Source organism: Phlebotomus argentipes, unplaced genomic scaffold (assembly GCF_947086385.1).
Source record: "Phlebotomus argentipes unplaced genomic scaffold, Phlebotomus argentipes genome assembly contig_32, whole genome shotgun sequence".
Taxonomy (NCBI): domain Eukaryota; kingdom Metazoa; phylum Arthropoda; class Insecta; order Diptera; family Psychodidae; genus Phlebotomus; species Phlebotomus argentipes.
In genome coordinates this window covers 823,470-839,815 of record NW_026776187.1, presented here as the reverse complement: position 1 = coordinate 839,815, position 16,346 = coordinate 823,470, and the positions used below count along the sequence as shown (strand labels likewise).

General features: G+C 40.7%; 1 protein-coding gene across 1 annotated transcript in view; it reads left to right on the top strand.

Moving 5' to 3' along the window:
* Nucleotides 1-6,768: 6,768 nt before the first annotated feature.
* LOC132264224 (ecdysone-induced protein 74EF-like) overlaps nt 6,769-16,346 on the top strand; it is a 56,319-nt gene continuing 46,741 nt past the window's right edge. Inside the window, exon 1 of the mRNA XM_059764340.1 lies at nt 6,769-7,295. The gene's annotated coding sequence lies outside the window, so the exon portion shown is untranslated. The remainder of the gene's footprint in view (nt 7,296-16,346) is intronic.

Sequence of the window (16,346 nt, the reverse complement as noted above, 5' to 3'; positions counted from 1 at the left end):
AGTCAAGGACCTCAATTTTGATCTTCTTCCAGTATTAAGAAAACCCCAAAATTTCCCCACTTCTACGGAGAGAATAATTAAAAATCTAAGGAAATAAAATCTAACAATGTGAAGAAGAAAGCGACTCAAGATTTAACCCCTCGGGTTTTCCATATCACACTTTTAGGTTCTCAATATTAAAATAGTTGGACGTTATCAACATAAGTACATTCATTCTGTTATCTCGTGATATCAACACTCGGCTCAATAAAAGCGACATAACGAGACTAAAAGTACTTTATCAATTTATAGTTTCAATTTCCACTAACACCGTTCAAGGTGCTTCATATTCTCCTATCACTGCTTCCAATCGCTGTCCTTCAAATATTCAATTACACACAATATTTCAAGTCTTCTCGCGATATTTGCAATATGAGAGACTCATTTTTTGCCCACATCCCAAATGCTGATCTATTGATCTTTGAACTTTAGGCACCGCATAATTGACTGGTTAAACTCGTATCGATAGACAAGAGTGGGACGCCGTGAGTGGCATTAGGTGCGAGTTATAGGAGATGAGAATGATAATTAGCATTGGACTTTGTTTTTTGCTCCATTGTAGAAATTCCCGTGTTTCTTGAAATTCCCTCTGAGCGTAGTAAATTCCACGCGGCGAGCGGATTAAGTGGTATTCCGGAGATTGCTCTCCACGCGCACTCGGGATGTGATGACCTATCCCAACAGCAAGCTAGGAATCGTAGATCACCACTGACGCTGTCCATCTCGCGCTGATGACGATCGCTTAGAAACTGTGCTGATGATGTCGACTCAATGGAATCAAAGAATTGAGAAGCATTGAGCGTAAAAGGGTAATAACATCATCACATAGGAGTGAGATTATCTTCGGCGAGAACAATTACTCTGTGTGCCGCGAGGGGCACGTCATTTCACGAAATGCTGGACAGCGAGGAGGAGAGACGCCGAATATACAGCACTGAGACTGCCAGATATCCCTTCCGTTCATTCTATTGAAATGATATGTACAGAATTTCGCTCTATGCAGTGCCAAGAACGGCTTCGGGGGGATTTGGAGTACAAACTCTCTTTTTCCTTCCTTCTTTCAATCTTCATTTCGCCTCTTCGCATCTTCACTGTGCTCTTGTGTGTGGAGTTACGTAAGGAATGCCTCTGACTATGTGAAATATTTGTCATGAATTTCTCCATCGATTGCAGCGGGAGTTTAACGGATTCCGCCAAAGATGGTTTTGGCTGCAATCCCAAGACAATGTGATCCGGAGGAATCTCCTCGGGCCACATCTTCGTGGGTGTTTGGGTGCTGCTGCTGGTCTTGCCATGATTTATTCTCCATCACAAATTAATGCCACTTGGCGGGGTGGCGCGAGGGCGCGCGAGAGGGTGAGTGTGGCGTATATTTTCGGGGAAAAGCGGCACCTCGTGTCGCCCGAAAAGCGGGAGAGAAGGCTCAACTGCGAGAACAGGCCCGAGAAAGATGCATTGCATCGGCCAATGGCCAGTTAAGTTGGAGGTGAATGAACGCTGTGCCCTACACACACTCTCTCCACGTCAAATACAACAAGAGTGCAATTGTACGGCAAATGCAATTATGTGCAACACTCGCAAAAATGCACTCTTTTCTTTCACTCTCTCTCTCTCCCGTTGGCCTGGGCCTCTTTGCAGAGCCTCCGCAGCTGATGGGAGTCAAAACACAATGCACCCAATGCACTTCTTGCTGGGCATGAACAATTCACCCGCAAACACACTCATATGCAACTAAAGTTACACTTTTCTTGATGTATTGCCATCGCGCGCCTCTCCGCCTTTTGCCCAGGAGAGTGAGAGTCGCTGAGATCTTTCTCAGAAGATCGTGAAGCATCTCGTGAATTTTACGACATTCTGCAGAAATTTGCATTACACCAAGTGAACCTCGAAATCTCGGCGCAACTTTCCCAGAAGGCACAAGAATTTCTATGCATTAGAATTAGAAGACTGAGCGGTCTTTTCTGGAGTCTGTTCGTTTGAAATTATAATGGTGGAAAGCACTTTCGTGGGTAGATTTACTTGAAGAATGTCGAAGGCTTCAAGGCATAGAAAGTATGGCCATTAAAGGCCAATAATGCTCGGCTCTATAACTTAAATAGACTGTCAGTCAGAGGTGGATTATTGGTCTTAGAATAAAGCGCTGAAGTCAAAGTTTAGCGTAATCAAATTGAATTCTTGGGCGTCAATAGGAATTATAGAAGAACAAGTATATATTTGTGATATTCCTTTGATATCTCAATGGTTTATAGAATTAGAAAGACACTTAAGATAAGAGCGATTTTTTCCGTAAACAAATGAATAAATGTAAATAAAAATGTATAATCTAACCATATTTAATTAAAATTGATTGCCACTCTTATTACTTTGGCCTTTTGCTTGAAAACTCGCCAGTCTCCTCATCTCGTCTAGAGTAAGTTCAACTCCGTGTGCGAACCTCTGAAAAGCCAAGTCAAAAGCTTATCGGATTGCACAATTTGGCATTGTGCGGCACCTTCGGTGAGATCGATCAACTCCTCGAAATGGCACAATTTTGCCGACCAATTTTGGCCGCAAAGTCAGTATTGAAAAGTTCAACTTCAAGATCAACAAAGTTCACTCACATCTTCTGGCCAAAAAATGTTTCAGTGCCTTCGCGAGGACAACGTGCCAAATTGCTAATTTGTTGCTCGAGAGCGTGCCACAAATAAATCATGCAGTTGCGCGCCTTTTCCAGTGTACATTTGCAATTACACGGTGCCCATCTAAGCCGATGGAATGCGCGTTTGGGGCGCTTTTGCACCTGGCTTCTCTCGGGCACGCTTAATTGTTATGGCCGAAACCTCCCAAAGGGTGAGTTCTCTTCCCGTTATCGGCAATCCATCTAATGCGCGAGCCATTTCGGCATGAGGAGTCTCTTTGATCAACCTCCTTTGCGCTCCTCCTCGTGGCCCAAATTCGCATCCCAACCCCTTCTCCCAAGGATCTCTCGTGGCCGTTGAAGCAACAAACTGCGCAAAGGCGAGAAAGTGTTGGGATGCGAGATTAGTTCCCGATAAGAGCGGAACATGAATGTTATAATTAACATTACATTTTTTTTTTCACTTCTTCAATTCCTAATGCACACATGTTGAGCAGTTCTCATCTTGCTGGATGAAATGAAATCTCAGAGGCTGTGCAGTGCGAAAAGTGAGCGTCAAAGTGCTGAAACGTCAAAAAATCAATACTCACGAGTTCACCTCCATTTCCTCCTTCTCTATGTTTAAATGTAATTTACGATTTAATTCTTACTCTCTCTCTCACACAATTGATTTGCCCCTCTTGATTTGAATACATTGGACATAAGAAATTGCAATGCGATTCTCATCCACCAGCGACTGTGTGAGTGAACGCAGAAAGGAAAATTAAATGAAAATACACGAAGAAATGGAGAGCTTAACAATTGCTTAGAGTGATTCCACTGCAATAGAAATGACTTTAATTACAATAAATGAAGAAAAAAAAAAAGTTCATTTCCGAGGAGACTAAATTGTCTCGTGAGTGCGAATTTCACATGGATTTTTCGTGGTTGCGAAGAATTGGAAGAAAGTATGGAAAAGGGGCACTTTTGTGACTCTTTCTGGGTCAGACTTTTGGCGAAGATGTCTGTTAGACTTCTGCGAGAGGTTTTTTTGAAGGTGAAAACTTACCCTTTTCGTCCAGATAATCGAGCAATTTATGAGCATTTTCAATGAATGTTTCTGCTTGTTTTTTCTGCGACGCTGGAAAAGTTGTTTTATCGCTTTACTGAAAGCTTTGTCACCGGTCATTGCCAATTTTGAGGCAGGCGTCATCGACTTGTCTTGGGCAAAAAAGGTCATCTTCAATGTTGTTTGACATTATTTGGTGAGCAAATTTCTGCGTAAGCTGCATTCATGCGTATTTTTCCCTCAACCCACAACTAAGCAACTATCGTCAAATCAAGCTTTCGGCTCATGGCTTTGGGATTTCCATATCAGCCAAATTTGCTGGTTAAGTAATGTCAAAAGTGTAGAGGCCAAAATTCATGGAAGAACCAGAGATTCTCCAAGCGCAATAAAACTTTTAAATCAGCTCCTAAAACCGCCCCACTCTTCTCTATTTTGAGTGAGATATTTCAGCAAGAGGAACTCTGATAAAATCTCACTGATCTCTATTAGCAGAGAGTTGTAAAAAAAAAAATAGTCCAACGGTTCTCACAGGTTTGCGGGCAAGCATACATGAATGTGAAAATGTGATTTTCCTGCGAGTGTGTTTATCTTTGGCTATGTGAGGAAAAAACACCACTCATGAACGATCTTGACTGCTGGCGAAACATTTCGCCTCGAACCTCGAATAGGCGACCTTCGGCGGTCTTTTTCGCGCGCAGTTTTTTCGCTCCTGTCCCCAAGCGATGAGGTATACTCCAAAATCAATTCACCTGAGGTGTGGGGAACTGAATCTGCACAAGACACTCGGCGCTGATTGAGCTGCGCGGCCGCGGGAGTCAAATGGCCATTTCGGATGGATTACGCAATCATTTTGCACAGCGCGAGTCACCGTGTCAGGCCCACCGCCACGTTAGTGTGTGAAAATCATCAAATTTGGATAAATCATCAAATGCTGACCTTGCGTACGAGCACAACGTGTTTCGGGCGGGGAAAGGGGGGGCTTTTTTGCGCTCTTGCGGCCCGCAGTTCAGGTGAGTCTCTGGCTCGTAACACTCAGGTGAGCCTTGAAGTGTCGTGTTGGAGCTCGTCGTGGAGGGGGTGCGAAGCTCCTCGTGCAGAGAGACACTTTTAGCACCATCTGCCGCGGACTCCGAAGCCCACCTCAAGGAAGTCGCAGATAATGGGTGACAGAAGAACATAGTGCATATATTGCTCAGATACGCTCGTCATAATTCAGCGCGATAAACTTCCTAGATAAGAGGCAACACAGCAGAAGTAATGTTTCCCAAGGACCCTGTACGAAATGTGAATTAAAGCGCAATCTTGTGACGCGCCTATCGGACTGAGAGATCAACAACCTTCAAGTGGGAGAGATGCTCTTGTGCCTTTGCCAACGACAAGAAGAATGGTTACGCAACTTCATCAATCTCGGGAATGTCGCTTCATTCATGTTGATTAATACAAATCAATAGGGAGCCCCGGCCAAGAACAGCGCGCAGTGTCATTAGCCAGGTGCCAAAGGAAGCTCCTAGAGATTTATGAACTCTCAGATGATGACTCGACTGCAAGAATGCTTTCATTTGCATTGCATTCGCATAGATTTTTCTCACTTGCTATCGAAATTTGAAGGATTCTTCGCTAAGTGAGGGTCTTCCGAGGCCACTTCTAGTCGTCTTTGGTTGTGTGGAAGTAAAAGAAAATAAATGGTAATCAAGAAAATACAAATTCATGTATAAATTTCCTTATCAGAACGGATAACATGATGAGTTTTCATTTACAATTTTATAGCACATCTTATCTGCTATATTCGCTATATTGTTATGCATCTCACCACCAATTCAGGTTCAAGTTAGGTTATTTCTGCTATAATTATAGTGAGGCTTCTATATGTGCTTGAGCTGTTGTAAAATTTAAAAAATCTTATCAATACCAGGAATTCATTTCTTCTGGCACTAAACTAAAGCAGACGCCAAAGACGTTTTGCTATGCGATGATACACTAAAATTGATAGATAGAGCAATTGCTGAATTACTACACGACATTAAGGGCTTGCCTTAAGGTCATTCTATCTCTTCCCACACCGATTTATCTTCGCTCAGCTCCTTTTGCGTATCTTTCGAAGATTGATAACGAGAAATTCATTCTGCATTTGATTTGCTGGCCAGAGCTACTGCTATCTTTCGGCAGAGTGCTTGGAGGACATCTGAGGCTGATAGGGAGGCACGTGTCGAAGCGCTCGATAAGACGCGGCGAAGGGCCATCTTGGCGCGCGTGTGTGGGTGAAGGGACTTGCGAAATGTGCTCTTGACAGAGACCGTCCAGAAGCGCGGCATGCAACTTCCCAGTCGCACGACGCTTTTCCCGCCACACGGCATTTTCTCCGTGTGTGCGCGCCCCTCTCGCGAGAGTCTCCCAATTCCCCATAAATACGTTTTTTATGTAATTGGCCGTGAGAGCGGCCCCCCAACAAGCCGGAGAGCGAGAGCGCCTTGACGGCGTGCATGGCGGGAGAGCGAAGAGAGTTTGCGCGATACTCGCGAAACGCCGAGACTCTCCCGCCACATGAAAGCTCAACACGATCAGTCAGTCGATGACTTCTGCTTGGTTTGAACGCGGTCGCGGTTGTGTTCCTCACAAGTGCACGTGAGCATTTTTTCCGTAGATTGTTTTCGTTCGGCTTCGCTTCATTTTCACTGTTCGTCACTTCCTTGTCACGAGGGTGCGAGAAGATTCTGCACCCTTGCACAGAGTCCCCCAGTGATTGAGTTGTTGTTCAGTGTCTTCCGACTTGACTTGGATTATATTATCTCAGCGCTCGCTGCCATTCTTCGGGGGACAATTCGGAAGTTTGGTGTGATTCAAAGTGGAAGTTCTTGGCAAAGGAAAGCGCATCGCGCGCGCGCGCTTCCTTCGGTACTGCAACCCAGTGTGTTCTGTATGCTAAACAGAGAGGAAACTTATCAGAGTGGGTGAGAGAGGAATATAAAAATCAGTGTGATTTTTCCATCGATACAGAGCATTTAAGTGGTGATATTGCCTATAGAGCAATTTTTTGTTATCTCATTCTACCACCTTCGCTCGTTCTCTGTCTCGCCTAAACCATTACTCACATTGTACAAGGACGAACATGTGTATTAATATGTTCCAATCTCGACTTTATACTTCCTTGTATTATTTTTTTTAAATAAATTTATTTCTTCATCAATTACAAACCAAAACGTGTTCAAGGTTCCCAAGACCAGCCGAATAAACATCACAAATGTGACGACTTTTTCGCTTTTAACGGCCTGGGCAAAACTCTAAAACTAATAACAATTTGTGCCTTCAATACTCTCTCTCTATACAATTCTCAATTTTATTAAGTGAATCGAGATATCTCCACGAGAGAAAATTACTGTTAATTCGCGGGACCTGCGCGAAAACATAAATAAAGTTAAGTGCGAGTGTGACGGTTTCGAGATTTGGTTTGTTACTGAAAAGAGTTGATACATCAATAAGTGAATTGTGAGAGTGCAAAAAAAGCCATTGGATTAACACATTTGGTGCACACTTTGGGATTATCTCAATTGATTTGCTGTTCATTGGATTAAATATCATCTTCAACCAACAGTGGTGAGTTATTGTCATATCCTTTCCTACTGCACAGGCCAAGAAACACGTCTTCTGTCTCTTCTCGAAGGCACACCTTGCATTCGAACAAATTGGGGACAATTGGGCAAAAAAAAAAATAATATGACACAATTACTATTTGAGTGTCATCATCGAAAATTTGCACAAAATTGCACAATTTCTCTGTGTGTTTATGTTGGCTTTTCTAGAGCAATATTTACACTTGACTCCTTTAATAAATTTACAAATAAATTGGCCCCATTTTGCACTCTGTCTCCCACTTTGCCATTGCTTTTCTGTGCATTTTGCCAGCAGAAACAATCTTTTCTGCTCGGCTTTTCGGATGCTGGAAAGCCTCTCTGGTTGATATTTCACGAGAAATATTAGCGGAGTAAAATCGAAAGTTATCAGTGAAAGCAAGGAAAACTGTAATTTTATGGTGAGCAAGCTTTGATTTTGCTCTCTTGCTTCCGACAAAGCTGAAATTTCCATAGTCAAGGAACCAATTCATATTTTGCGGGGGGAACAAATCAGGGAACTAATTGAACTGTAGTTGATTTTGAGCCATGTTTACATACATCGCCGATGCGAGCGAGAAAAGAGATGTGAGAATGTATTTGTCAGGAGGTCAATTATAATCCTTGTTCCAAGTGTTTTGTTGTGCGCGTCATACAAAACAAGGCGATTCGCTTAATCATATTCAGTGCTGTTTGTCTCTGTTGCTCACTCCCAACTCTGATATCAGACATGTTCATGTGTACCAGGGTGTGCTTAAAGCGCGAGAGAGTCTATTCTCTCTATCGCTCGTTTATCGGAATTGAATGTTCGCCAGCCAAATGATAAATCATGCAATACAGATTGTCAACAGCGTGGCTGTGAAGGCATCATGATCGCACTCCATGCATTTCCTTGTACAGAAATGCTGGCTCGACTGGCGAGAGAGGAAAGCTCGAAATTGAGCGCCGCGGTACAAGGCGTCTCCACTGTCAAGGAGAAGGCGCGATTGCGTGTGGAGGCGCCTGGTGCAACGGCGAAAAACACCCACAAACGTTGTTGCGATGAATGTCAGATCACAGTCATGCCGAGAGCATTTGATGTATGCTGTTTACATTTTGATTACTATCGGGAAACTGTATTTTAAATAACAATAACACAGATTGTAACAGGGCCTAAAATTTTTTATCTATTCTCAAGATTGATGAGATTTTTCAATTACAAATTAATCACCATTTGAGGGCTTTTTATATCAATTTTATGGAAATAAAATCGCACGTCTGGTTCTGAACATCTTGAGTACAATCTTTTGAATATTTTACAATCTCTGATTGATATTTCATAAGATAATTCTGTGCTTTTAATTAAAGCTTTCCAATCATTTTCTATTGGTTGATGGTTGGAATCGTCCACAATTTTCCCAAAATTCTTGAAATGCTAAGAAATTAATTCGTTGTAATTTAACAAGCTTGTGATAAATTTTATTTCTTGGGTTAGAGCATCATTTTTTTTATAATTTGGTCTCTTGGATTAAATTGTTTACAGCTTTATATGAAAATATTGCTTTCTTTGAACTGAATGTATTCATTAATGAATCTGCATATTTGTAGTCATTATTATCTAATTACTTTTAATAAAGCATAATTATTTCTTGTGGAATAAATTTAAATTTCAGAATTATACTAAAGTATGATCGAACAATAAAACAATAACATTTTCCGGTACAATATGAAACCATATAGTGTTTCCGAAATGACCTTATAAGTTTGCTTATCCAATTGGATAGAACAATTTGTACACTGAGCAAAGGTTAGGCGTTTTCAGGGATATTCATGGTCACTTGTCCTTTCAAAATAAACACCAACTTCAGCCAGAGCTCGCGTTCCATCTCTTATGATCTAGACTGAGAGTCTGTGTCATGATTGCAACATTAATTAAATATATTTCGATGCCTTTCTAATAAATAATAACGCAATTATTGGCGTTTCCTTGAAATTTATCTCAAACAGCGCTGGTGGCTTTTTCCACTCGCAGATGGGAAAGTCTGCAACATTGTCCAGAAGCGCACACGTCACGTTTGGGGAAGCACTCGCCTTAATGTGTTCAAGATTGTCATTAATTTCGACAGTGCGACTCCAATTGGGAGTCAAATATCCGAAAAATAGTGAAGTGTGTGACTGCGAAAAAAGAATAACTTGAAGGTTAATTTGTTCATATGTGTTTGAGCTTTTTTCTCTCTCTCTCTCTCACTGTGCTTTTTCACACAACCAATCATTTGTGGGGAATTGTGGAAAATGTTGTGCTTGAAAAAAAGCCAAGTTTGTGTGCATGAGACATTGAAATTGTGTCTATGAAGTTGAATGACGATTCGCTTCCGTATTAGTTCATTAGACAAAAAAAAGTTGTGCTGTTTACTATACTGGCAAATCTTAGCCAGACAGTTGAGGACAACATAATATTTGATGTTCATAAATCATATGACAATGTAGTTTGACGAATGAAAATTGTCTCACTAGAGCTCTTAGCCACGGAAAAGTGTCCAAGATAATGGAGTCATAAAGGCTAATGGTGGAGAAGAAAAAAAATCTGCAGCAGGAATTTGTGAGACTGAAGCCAATGGTAAAATAAAAACACGATGCCTTTTGACGTGTAGGAAAAAAATGAAAAGTTTTTCCCACCCACAGAAAATAAAAGTCTCCACAGTGATCGTAAAATGTAAAGCAAATGCGGTGTAAAATACATACAATTGAAACGTTAAGAGTGATACTTATAAATTAATTAAATTACAATAGTTGTCGTTTCACATTTTCGACCCAACTGAGCTTCACACCATTAAAGATGGTGAAGGGAGACCGAGAAACTGCGTTGAGGAGGTTGAAAATGAAAATTAAATGAAAAGCGAATGGCGCGACGCGTCAAATCGTGACGCGGTGAGCTTCAAATTTAAAAATTTTTCACCTTTTATTCCATCATTCACTCTTAATTTTTCGACCAGCTGTGTTGCCAAAAAGCCAAAACATTTCTATTTTGCTCTGCTTTTCCCTCTCGTGCTCACCTCATCTCATTTATCTTCTCTTTCTGGACATGCAATTTGGAATGTGTGAGTTTGGTTGGTTTTTTTTTGCTTCCTCCAGCAGCGTCTACACGCACTTTCACCTATAACCGCTATACGAGTTTATAAATTAATTAATTCGAAATTACCAATTTATGGCTGCAACACCATCGAATTTATCGGTTCGTATTTTTTCACAGCGATCTTGCCTTTTTTCTGACGGTGCGGCAAACTTATGGCTTCTCTCTTTCGTGCCTACATTTCTTTTAGAAGAGTGAGATTTTCGAGGCGCCAGCACTGAAAAAAGGAAAATAAGTTGATGTGTATCGATAATAAGCAGCAAAAATAGTAGTGGAAGAAGACTTTCTGATTTGCAATGTTCATGCTTTTATTTGAATTGACTTGCTAAGTAAAGAAATTATGCTTTTAACATTCACTGATTGGCCGTATAATTTTGACTATAATTTCTATGAATATTTGCAGTGAAATTTGATAAATGTATGACATCGTAAAATGCTGTTCTTGAAGTTAAATGATGCCCCAAAAAGACTTGACTGGAAATTTCCTTAAGAACATTGCGGAAGTGTTTCATAGGGCGAACCTTTTTTAATTGTTGACAGCTTTAGAGTCGCAATTCACAACATTTCAATTTCAATCACACCAGCCATTATCAAAAAATGACCATGATTTCTGTACACCGTGGAAAATGACGTGACGAATTGGACGGATTGAGGAGCAGACATTGCGAAAAAAAACATGATATCTTCGTGAATATGCGTCACGATGAGAAATTAAAAGAAAAAAAATTAATAATTTACTGTCGGAGACTCTTTCCATCCACACCATTTCAGCTACGAAAGAGTATTCAATGCTCAATTCATGCAAATTCATGTATATTATAATTCCTCCTATTGTTACTCGTATTCAAATTATCGTCGAAAGTGAAATAAATAAGACAGATAGAGAGAGAGAGAGAGTGAGAAGAGAAGAAAAAATTGAGAATTTTCCACACATTTCCATTTCATTGAACTCGTGAAAGGTTACGACGCGATTTCTGTGTGTTTTTTTCCTCGCCTCTACACTCACTGTCAAGTATTTAAGCGTACTAAATGCTGCCACATTTTGGATCTGCCTCTCAGTTGACCGAATGAAGTGCGATGCATCAAACTGTTTCATTCTGCAGGAGGCTTCGCAGAACTTTCCGGGAGCTTTTTTCCTACATATTCACCTTCCATCCATCTTCAGTCGCTTTAAGTGACACCACCGTTAATTTAAAAGTGAGAGAAACACAAGAAGATACATTGCTTTTCATTCAATCAAATTGAATTAGAAATTGAAAACAGTTTCTCTTTTTAGTCATTCTGCAATGAAGAAGAAAGTTGTTTATCACACACACACACTCGCAAGACAGATAAAAAATCAATCATCAACTCCCCAAATGTGCTTCTCTGGGCGCACACACGGTTGAGGAAAAATGCAACTTAATTAGCTTAGGCAATCTTTGGGTATAGGAAGAGAAGAAAGCATTCCCAGTGTCATCTCTCCCACCGACAATTGCATTTCCCCCGTCTGCCATTCAAGTCAATTTCACTCTCTTGGCGATTATAAAATTGCGTACGCAGGTAAATGAACGATTATGGTATTTTGCGCATTTTACTTCCGATTTAGCGCTTGACGAATTGCACACGATTGCGTTTTTGCTCTCTTCGCTATTGTACAATGGTGCATTCACGCGAAATGTGCGCGCTTCTGCAATTTTTATTTTTCCACAGAGAACGGGAAGGAAGTGCATCAATGTGGAAACGAAAATTGTGGGGAAAAAAAAGCGAAGAAGAGGAGAAACAATTAATTGCGCCAATTTGTTAAAAGTGCTAATTAATTAAAAATCACCCTCCATTGTTGAGCTTGTGAATAATCCAATACTTTTCATGATATGCATTTTCTTGCAAACTCATATCAATCACTCAAGATTTCTGACAGTCGATTGTATATTCTTTTAATTTATCGACATTCTGTTGGATTTTGAAGGCAATTACGGACTTTTGCTTGAAAAATACATGAATTTTGAATGTCCGGAAGTACTGATAATGAAGCTTCGCATGTATCCGACGTCAAGTAGCAGATCTGTGAGTGATCGTGTCAAGAATGTTCACACATTGTTATGATTTTCATACCTCAGTAGCTTAAATGGTGCAAATATGGTTCAAATATTTGACCTATGAAGTATTCGAGGTGGGATTTGTGGCACAACTCTCCAACACTGTCCTTGTGCTCGAGCATTCACGTGAATTGCACCATTTTCACGCACTAATCCAAAGTGTATGACAAAGTCTTTTCTCCCAAGTGCCCTAATCACTCCTCTATCGCATTCTCTTAGTCTTAGACTACAATTTACCGCGCGCTGCTCAACACCTCGCCATAAGTATCAATAAAGGTATTTGGAGGCATGAATAATATTTGTGTATAAATCATTGTCTATTGCACAATGCAAGTGTAAGAAATAACAAGTGATAAACTTGATCATAAAGCGGAGGGAAAGATATTTTCGTGACTTCATTTGTGGCTGAAAATTGTGAAATTCTGCAAGAGAGCTTTTGGGCTGCAGAGACTTTCCATACCCTACGCATTCACGATGTGTGTCTCTGTAATCACATTGAAAATAAATCGCCAGAGGTTTTGGGATGGTGAGTGAGAAAATTAACACTAGAACTGCCGACGAAACTTCTCAACTAGCTCAATAAATTGCCTAATTTTTTTCCATTGAGAATGAAGAGAACGAGCACCAAACTTATTCCGTCCCTCCCTGTAAATCCTGTCAGACATTGGCATGTTTGGCAGGTCAAGTGTTAAGGCTCAAGCAAAAGGAATGCAATAAAATTTGACGCCAAAGTGCATTTTCTCTACGAGATTTTCTCGCTTGTATCTGTGCTGTGGAGTGGGCACAAAGAGGCGAAAAATCCTCTAAAATTATATCCCCAACGGAGAGGCGCAGAACTAGGTGACCCATTTCAATGTTTTATCTTCTTGTTCTTCGTCTACAAATACCAACATAATTTGTCGCCTCGACGGAGCTCAATTTAATCTTTTCGCGGTGTGTCTCATGTTCAATCTCATGCTCTCCCATCCCACTCTTCCACCTCGCATTGGACCGTTTTTAATGGGCCCTGGAATTGTGGTTCTCGCGCAGAGCATTAAATACCAAGTGTGTTTTCACAAAAATGTCTTACTATCGACTGGCGGCATTTATTGTCCTCCCCACCCCGAAAAAAAGAACGTTAACGACACACTAAAAATCCAATTTTTATCATGCTCAGTGTTTGTCGTGCTGCAGAAAAATTATAAATCACAATTTGAGGAAATAAATTGATGGCGGCATAAAAGGATATGCCGTGATTAAAAAGTTTCTGTGTGACTGCGATGAAAAGCTAGCCGTCTGATTGGTAAATATCCATTAAGGCGAGCTCACGGCATGTCTCCCTCGCGATATAAATAGCGTGAATTTTTCCGTATTACAGCATTTAAGCAGCAACAATATTCAAATGATTGTGTATCGGACTTGAAGAGCATTTATTCAATATGTTATTGAATTTGAAGGCTAACGGATTGAAAATATAACTCACAATAGTCATCGCCGTATTCAGCAAATTGCTTATTTATCGTCTAGAATGCCTTCTAAGTGCGCGTGTGTGCAAATCGTAACATCTCCAATGCGAACGAACGGCAAATGCATAGTTGCAGCGATGGAGACGCCTGGTGGTGATCTGGCTGAAGGCGAAATTTCTGGGCCTCTCACCAAAAAACTTCTGTGGCGCGACTCGCATTTTCGATGGGTTTCAATTTAGACATCACAACCGTCTGGCGAGGTGCTCTGAGTGTGTGCATGCCGGGGAGTGAATGCCTGTGAAAAGTGTGAAACATTGAATTGCGTTTGAAAAAGCCTCCTTGCCGAACAATAAAATCACCATACTCATCTAACACCATGAAAATTAGAACTGCGAGTTCACATCAACGCGTCTAAAACTCTTAGTTTTGCCTTGGCTAAAAATAAAATACCCATAAAGTAAATTTGTAATTTTCAGCAAACATACCAAGACACACTCTCTCGTCTTCCTCATTGGCCTGCTCAAGCGAGTATGTATGGCATAAATGGCTCCTTTGTCGTGTCGAAAGGCAGCCCCAAAGATTAGGAGAGTGCACCGCGTGTTGATGGCTTTTGTGACAGATCCAGGAAGTTGTGGCAATTGACATTCGTGCAAATTGCAATGAATGTCGATCCATGGACTGTGGATTTTGAGTCACTGCTAAAGCCCACGCTTTGTCACACCACTGCAAATTGACTTGTCACACTCAGAGAAAAGCTCAATCGCGAGACGTCCTGGAATTTGCTGATCCCTTTTCTATTCACCGACACTTCTGTTGTTCTCATGGCAAGTGAGTCAATTATCACGAGACTAGTCAACCTTGTGTATTGCTTTTGAGAAAACACAAACTTTAAGATCACTTCCGGGTTTACGTTTTTCGTCTATGAAACGAAGATTTTCGCCATAAATGACCTCATGCCTATTAATACGATTTGTAACAAAGGGCATCATTGGAGGGCTGTGAAATCCACGTTAAGCCGTATCTTTAGAGAGACAAATAACGTTTATTATTCCCATTTCAATACACCAAATGTCAATGGATGATTGGAAGAGTTCTACTCCTAAAATTGATTTGAGACTTAACGTTTTCCTTTTCGCAGAATTTAGTCAATAAAGCCAGAAATCACACAGAGAGATTGAATGTTAAGAACTAACCCAAAAATTTGTCTTCCTAGCATTATTATTCAATCTACCCTAGGCAATTATGAAAGTCATTGTCGAACTTAGAAATAATTTACAAAACATTCTCCCAAGGATTTTCCAAAAATTCTGTTAGTTTGTTTTCACATCCAATTGTCACCTTATGAGACATATTATTTATTTAGAATGTGTAAAATGGACAAAGGTCTGAATAAGCTTGGGAACGGAATCTATAATCCTAGATTTATCGTTGAAAAATCTTCGCAGAGATTGCATTGTTAGAATTCACGAGAATCTCTGTCCGCATAATTCTGAATAATGAAATTTTCTTTGAGTGTACATTACTCCTGTCTTGAAGTACTTGTCATTTCCTCTTGGAGATTGCCTTTGTTTATGCTTGTGCAGGAATCCCTTAATAAATTAGAGGTACAGTTCAGCGTTAGTCACTGCAGACGCTCACACCTTCCACACACTGTAGTGGCAATAAATTCTGAGTACTCAATGAAGCGAAGAGACAGCGCGTGAAATTGTATCGGAGAAAAACTGAAAGTATCAATTAGAATTCAAGGAAGAGGCGACAGTATTTCCGCGTACATTTGACCTACAATCCTCGCCTGTAGTGCTGGCGGCTGCATGTGGTAGTTCGGCGACCAGCCACGACGCGTAGATCTCACTGACCTCTGCAATGGGAAAATGTGTGACAACGCACGCGTTTTTGTGTCACGGTCATGCTATTTTTTATACACTCAAATATCTATACATTGTACGAGACGCCTATATATTGGTCGCGCTGCCACATTGTACGGGAAAGCATACGGCCAAGTCTGCGCGAGCGAGAGTGCAAATAAAGTGGCAAATTGCTAAAACGTATACACTCTGACATGATGGTGATATAATAAAAGTATCGTCTTCAGACTCTATATGATACCTTTGTTATTTTATTTTTCAATTCGCCAACTTGCCTTATCGGGGCATGTTTGAAAATCATCATCGCTGACCCCTGAAGACATCTTCCTTTGTTGCAAGGCAACACACAGAGGCAATGACAAAAAAAGTGCGGAGAGAGAGAAGTGTTGAGATGAATATTGCAAACATTTGCGAGATTGCAATCTCGAGCGTACAATACACAATGTGGAAATGGTGGAAAAATGAGACTCTGTTTGGAATTTATCCTCAGCCAGTAGAAATTTTCTTCAAATAAATAATAACAAACAATCTAAAATTCAC